The 7,166-nt window shown below is 47.6% G+C and overlaps 1 long non-coding RNA gene across 1 annotated transcript; it reads right to left on the bottom strand.

Annotated features, from left to right (window-relative positions):
• Positions 1 to 470: 470 nt before the first annotated feature.
• On the bottom strand, positions 471 to 7,166 carry Gm39737. Its single transcript, XR_865862.2, has 4 exons — positions 7,032 to 7,166; positions 6,467 to 6,624; positions 2,310 to 2,425; positions 471 to 1,114 (listed from the first exon to the last, which is right to left on the bottom strand). It is a non-coding gene; the product is annotated as a predicted gene, 39737 (long non-coding RNA).

Genomic DNA, 7,166 nt, shown 5'->3' on the forward strand with positions numbered 1-7,166 from the left:
GCCCCTTCCCTCTTCCCCCCTCCTCCCACTTCTCACCCCTAACCCCTTCATCCACATATTCCCTTTCATTCCTATGATCCTAACGATAGTTTTGCTTTAGCTCAAATCCGGAGTAAGCTGCAAAAACAAACAAACAAAGAAACCATGTATCAACAATCTAAACTTGAGGAAACCCTTGGTTTGGACATAGACTCATCCCTCCAATAACTCCACCACCTCCATCACTGTGAAGCTCTGAGACACCTCCTCTTCCCACTCAGTCTCCCCAAAAGTCTGGCTGAGAGAGTCATCACTCCGCCCTCCTCCCCCTGACCACTTATTGATATCTCCCACACACTTGAAAATCTTGTTTGTAGAACCCCGGAACCTAACTGGGCACTGAGCACAGGGAACACTGAGCCATTTGGAAGTTCAAGGAGACCCAAAGGCAGAGGCGTTGAGAGAAGCTGTGCGCGTGTCTGCCTCTCCACTGCTGACTGGAAAGCACACAGACAGTCCAGCCATCACCCAAGCCTGCTAACAAACACGAGGCCAGCTGGAGTGCTCTGCACGTCTTATTAGAATGAAGCCTGCTTTTAATGACCGCGGTTTCTCTCATCTGATGCGTCCCACCCATACAGCCCCAGGTACGAGAGACTATTAAAACCATACCCTCCTGTTCCGGTTTTCAAAAGCTTGCCGAAGAGCAATCGCCCCAGATACCAGCTTGCTGCGGTCACACTGTGCAGCCTTTCGCCTCACCACGCTCATCCGGCTGGGCTTTTGAGCTAAACAACGTGCGTCCTCAGACTTCATAAACCACCGTTCCTCTGCCCATCCAGAGAGCATTTATGACTTGATCTCAGTCGAATGGTGTAAAAACCCAAACAAAAATACATCTGGACAGACAAACCGGATGCCAGGCTTTTGCTGGGTGAGAAGGGAAATAGCTCAACCCTGGGCCCTGGCAATGAAGGCTTTATCCAAAAAGAAGGGGCGCGGGAGGAGCGGGTGAGCTTATGGAACCTGAGCGGAACCTGAGCGGGCAGAACCAGAGCGGCGTCCCGAGAGCAGCTTCCATGGTGACAGTCAGCCTACAGTAGCTCTAAGCTCGTGTTGCTCAGTGCTTCGTGACCTGGGAAAAAGCAACAACATTTTGTTGGATTTTTTTTTTTAATTAGCCCATGTTTCCCACCCACAAGTGTGATGATGGCCGTTTTCTGTTCCTTTAGCCCAGATGGACAGTAGCCAGGGATCTGGGACACACAGGGGGCTGGGGCTGATAGCAAACACAGACAGGTCAAGCAAACAATAGCACAACGTGATTCATATCCATTCACATTTATGGTCACAAACTGGCCACTGAGACTGTGTTGTCTGGATATAGGTTTTCCTTAAACAAAACAAATGTATCTTGAGTTGTGTAGATGTAACTGAATGTAAGTGCCGAGCTTACTGGGACTAACACCCTACCTGAGGGACAGGGAGTGGAGCAGCCTGCTCCTCCCTCTCACGGTGCTCCCTAATTCCTCTCTCCTGCACACTTAGGCTGGGACCAGCAGCAGGATGTATATGTGCAAATGTGCTCTGTGACTTGGCCATTACTCCATTGTGGAAGCTTTTAAGACACTTTATTAATATTCTCTCTAACCAGTATAAATGAAGCAGTGTGGATTCTGTGGGGTGTGTGTGTGTGCGCGTGTGTGATTTCTTCTGGAGTTATTTATTTGATAATGATATTAAATATTAGAAACTCTAACAGCTGGAGTGTTTATCCTGACTTGAGTGTTTTAACCTCTTTAGCCTTTTTTGGTTTTTGTTTTGTTTTGTTTTTTTCCACAAGAAGGATTCAGCACCGCAGATTCAACTGTCAGCTGTGGTGCCTGGCGGCCCAGGAGATTGGCAAACTGACAGGATGTGAGGTCCGGAGCAGCAAGCAAACATGGATGGCGTCGTGGGGAGCGTGGGGTTGGGGGGAGAGCACTTGATGACTTGAGGCACCTGCAGCTGCTTGCACCCAAATCACAGTCAAGGCTGAGCTCACTGGGATGGAAAAACACTGAATTTACTGGGAGTGTGTTGGCTCTACAGTAGGTGAGGGAGGAAGGGACTACACAGGGGGAATGGGAGCTGGGGGCAGGATGGAGGCCCAAGCACTGGCATTTGCCCACTGGCTATACTCAGACATTAAAAATACCTCGGGAGGACTCTGGGTCCTAAGGGCCATGGGCACCCACGAGGCAGTATTGGGTCCACAGTGACTCTGGCTGGAAGGTCATGGGCATACAGGACAAGCCTCCGAAAATGAGGACAAAGTGATGCTTACTTACAAAGCATGAGCACTGGCCTGAGAATGACCTCTGGCTGGCAGCGTGACCTTCAGGGAGTTACTACTCTTGCAGCCTCGGTTCTCATATTTGTCATCATGGAGGTGATGTGTGCATACCTGGACAGTCACGCAAACATGAACAGACGTCACACAAACACAAAGAATCACAATTTCCCACAAAGATTATTATCTTTATACTCTTCCTCATAACAGCCCCAGATCTTGCTGGGGGTACTTTTCGTCTGGAGGTTCATAGTGGGGGTGCCTTTCTGGAGCCTGGGTGCAAGGTGATTTGTGTGGAGAGATCATCACACCCTGAGCGTCTGTCTGTCTGTCCTGGGCATGAGGGTGTGAGGAGAAGGGACAAGCAACAAGTCATCTATGCTTGCAAGGAGGACTCCCCCTGGTGAAGATGGAGCACGAGGACTGTGGGCATCCCAGCACTTCTTACGAAGAGTCATGATGGGGATCTTTCCAGGTAAGCAGAGGCACTCATAGCAATGGCCACTCTAGGGGAGTCTATGCTTTCGTTATTATGATAGACAAGGTATTGCAATCGCTCCAGAATGCCAGGGTCATTTCCGTTTCTCACAGTGGTTGGCCTACTTTAGGGACCAAATGGTTTTGCTCCTTTATATTTTCGATACTGCCACCCTAAGTTCCTGCAACCATAATTTAGAGATGAGATATTTGGGAGGTGGTTCCAACGATATTACATTGTAAGGCTGGAGCCTTCATGATGAGGTTAGTGCCCTTCTAGAAAAGGAATGATGCTCCGTTCACTGTGAAGACATAGTAAGAAAGAGACTGCAGAAAAGCCAAGGGAGCCCTCACCAAACCTTGACGGCGAGGCTACCCTGAGCCTGAGCCTGCAGCTTCCAGATCACAGCACGGCTCTCCACAAGGGGAGACACGGGGAGGGATGGAGAGATGGTTCAGTGGTTAAGAAGAGCACTGACTGCTCTTCCAGAGGTCCTGAGTTCAAATCCCAGCAACCACATGGTGACTCACAACCATCTGTAATGAGTTCTGATGCCTTCTTCTGGTGTGTCTGAAGACAGCTACAGTGTGCTTATATTTAATAAATAAATAAATCTTTTTTTAAAAAAAAAGAAAAGATGGCTACCAGGTCTGGAGCCAGCAGGGAACGAGAAGATGCAGAAGATTCCAGAGGCTCCACCACTGTGGCCTTCCACATGCCCTCTGGCGTTTGCACCTACTCCCTCCTTCCTCTGTTGCTAGAAGGTGTCAGACATTAGAGCTGCACATTGTGAATTCCTTCTTCATGCACTGACAGCGAGGGCATCGATGGAGGCATGGCATTGCAGTGTTCTGAGGTGGTGTTGGGGGGTCGGGGTCACAGGAGATGTTCCCTCCAGAATGAGGAGAATCTGGCAGAGTGGCCTTCAATACTGTTTTGTGGGAGCTCAGAGAACAAGCTCCCCTGAGACAGCATAGAGAGAGGGCCATCTTATAGACACAGTGCACTGAGATCTGGGAGGAGCTTGGGAGGAAACTTCTTAGTGTGTACTCAAAGGAGGACTCTGGAGATATTCTTGAGGAGAAAAATAGAGCACAGATTTTTGGATCATGAGATTCAAAAGTAGAGCCCTCTGCCATTCCCACACCCATCAGCTCCCTGGCCCATTATCTTCTATACTGAAGGTGAGCCTCGTTGAATCCACAGCAAGACTTGCATTTCATCCTTAGCAAACTTTGAACTTATACTAGAGTACCGCGTGTCCCTAGCCAACCCTAGGCTCAGACCTTCCTTCTTGATGTTCTATATCCCCTTCACACGCTTACTACTGGCCAATGGCAGGCATGTGAAAGAAAGAGCTGACCATCAGTACTTAGTCCCAGCACTGGGTGGGGGGTGGGGGGAGAGGAGGTTTCCCTTGTACTTCTACTTAGAGACACTGATGATTTTGGTCTTAGAAGAAAAGCCACTAGGGACCCACCCTAGGATTTGCTCTTTGAGCTGAAGAGGTCTTAGTTTGGAAATGCCCAGTGAAGAAGGGAAGAAGTTAGATTTAGAAAAGCAGAGAAAAAAGTCTAGCCAGACACAGTCTCCTTGCCTCATCCTGTACCCATAATCCACTCTGCTCCTCTAGGAGCCTTGCTGCTTTCCAGCACTTTGAGTCCTCTGAGTATGAAGGCAAGTGATGTGCCAGCGAGAAGTTGAAGCTTTATTTACAATTCATCTCACTGACATCTCGGTGGCCAGCTTTCCTTTGTCCAATGAGTCAGTATCTCACTCAAGGGAATGGCTTCCGAAGAATGGACCCTCTCACACTTGGCTAAGTGTGAAGGATATGCATAATGCTCCTTCTGCCTCTCCAGCTTTCCTGCTCTCATCCCATCCGCCATCATCAATACGTGGGATCAGTGTATTAACAATCAATCAAGTTTGACTGCAAGTTAAATTTAGCATACTACCTGTTTTTATAAATACAGTTTGCATGGAACATGGCTACACCCTTATCTTTTACAGACTGCCAATGACTAATTTTGACTCTATGATGGAAAGTTTATTGGGCGGGACAATTGTATGGTTCACAATGCCTAACTCCTTCATTCCATGGCCTTCTACAGACAGGATTTGTTGACCTCTGTGCAAGTTGACTTGTAGTTTAGATTCACAGCAATCTAACAATCTGAATATATCACAGTCAGAAGTTCTTTTAGCCCGCCAGAGAAGTGTTTTCTCCAGAAACGTGAAGTGTAAAATGAGCCCCTTTTTTCATAAAAATAATATTAATGTTACCATAAATTAAAGCCACTCAACAACATTATCTGATCTCAAAACTCACAATAACAAAGTAAGCATCGATATTGTTAAACCTGGTTTTCAAGACTGTGTGCCTGCTGCTCTGGTGAGTGAAGTAGGTTGATGTTATGTCTTGGAGTCTGTGAAAGGGAAGACTGGGATCTGAATTCAGGTCTAAAGTGTGATCTTGATCGTGTCCTGATTCTCTCCATCCAGCTACCATGTCTTGAAATTTATTAAATACTGAGCCCTATGGAATGTGACTTGATTTTCTTTTTCTCACTTTACCTTCAAGCCTTCTTCACATTGCCATAATCTTGATGGGATAAAGGCTGGTGAGCTGCTGTGAGAATGGCTGATACGTCCATCATCCATGGGCACCTGGCTAGTAGGAGGATGTTCCTCTTCCACCCATCAGTTAACCCAATCCCCTTTGTCAGCTTACTTGCTCTGCCCTCTGTCTCTAGGCTCAGTCTTCATTCCCCCTGCAGATCAGGGCAAGCAGAGTGACAATTGATAAGGGGACTCTGAGCACACAGCTGTGAGATAAAGTGTGCAGAACGGATCCAAGCAGAGTTTGGCTGGAAAAAGGAGGAAAGTGTGGGTTCTCAGCTGTCCCTCTACTCTGGCTTGTGAAAGGAGTCAACACAGAGGTTCCCAGATTCCCAGCATGCCACAGTCCCTGGGTCACAGACAGCACCACTCTGGGCATCGACACCACCATCACAACTCACTCTTTAGGCTCACATTCCAAGCCCAGCCCATCTGCCAGGACCATCCCACCGTGTCTATGAGGATGCTGGTACTAGTTCATGACAGTACCACAAGCATTCTGAGCTAAGGCCCCCGTGATCATCTATTATCTGTGCAGAAAATTCATTGTGACTAGTTGCTAAAATTATTACCTATGACTTCCTTGGAATTTCAAGACATCTGGTTCTGCCACAGGGCCATGTAGAAGCAAAGGAGCTGCTGAGCCAGGCACAGCACTCAGCAGTTCAGGTTTCAAGTCTCTGTTTGTTCCCCTTAGCTGTAGATATTTCCAGACTCCCATGAAGATTCCTACAGAGGGGTGCCGTTATCCCACATGGCTAGCAGACAGAAAGTGGGGTTTGAGGATAGTAAAGTAAAACCTGGAAGCATTTCTTTGGTGACTAATGTGGCACTGTCAAATTTAAGCTCACATTGGTTAATACTCCATCCAGTGTGAGGCTAAGTATAGGTGGGACATTTTTGTTTCTTGGTCATTTCTACTCCTGAGCCCTTAGATCTACACAGGCAGCGGTCTGTTGACTCTTTACTTGGATGTCCTACAGGTGACTTCAACCCAACAGGTTCAACAAAGAGCGACTTTTCCTCCCACACCAGAGATAACCCTCATTGACCACCTGGTGTCCAAGCTGGCACCCAGAGGTTGCCATGTGAAGTCCCTTTCCAGCCAGCATCCATTCACTGCCACACTAGTGCTTGGCACCAATCCTGTCATCTCTCCTGGACTGCTACAGCAGCCTCTGAGCATCTCTTCCAGTCTGTATTACACAGGAGCCTGGCCAGGCAAGAACAAACAGAGACAAAGATGTCAATCAAGACCCCAAGTCAACAATGAGAGGGACAGAGTCAACAAGTAACCAAAAGCAAAGCTTCAACTTTGGACTCCTGATAAAATGGCTGCCTGAAAACCGACCAGTGTAGGAGGCAAAAGATTCGGGAGACAGGAAATAATATAAAAGTCTGTTCCTTTCAAGGCTAGAAACCCTGCCATGTGTCTGCCAGCTGCCCTATGGTCATGACTGACGTTTGCAACAGAGTATTCGTGGGGACATTGTCCCAAACCCCCAAACAAAGTAAACCAAACCAAAGTAGGCAGCTGAATTTGACAGAGTCTGAATGTCAAACTCTTTACAAATATCAACTCTGACTAAAAAGGCTATTTTCATTTGACATGTGTCTTACCCAGTGTTTCATGTTTGGGAAGATAAAGCAGGTTCTGGCGTTGCAACTCCAGGGAGAACGTTGAAGTTAGGTAAACAAACAAACAATGGCTGTGGGGACAGTCCCTGGCTAGTCCCCTGTGATCCCTGAGCAGCT

This window comes from Mus musculus, chromosome 1, assembly GCF_000001635.26.
Source record: "Mus musculus strain C57BL/6J chromosome 1, GRCm38.p6 C57BL/6J".
Classification (NCBI taxonomy): domain Eukaryota; kingdom Metazoa; phylum Chordata; class Mammalia; order Rodentia; family Muridae; genus Mus; species Mus musculus.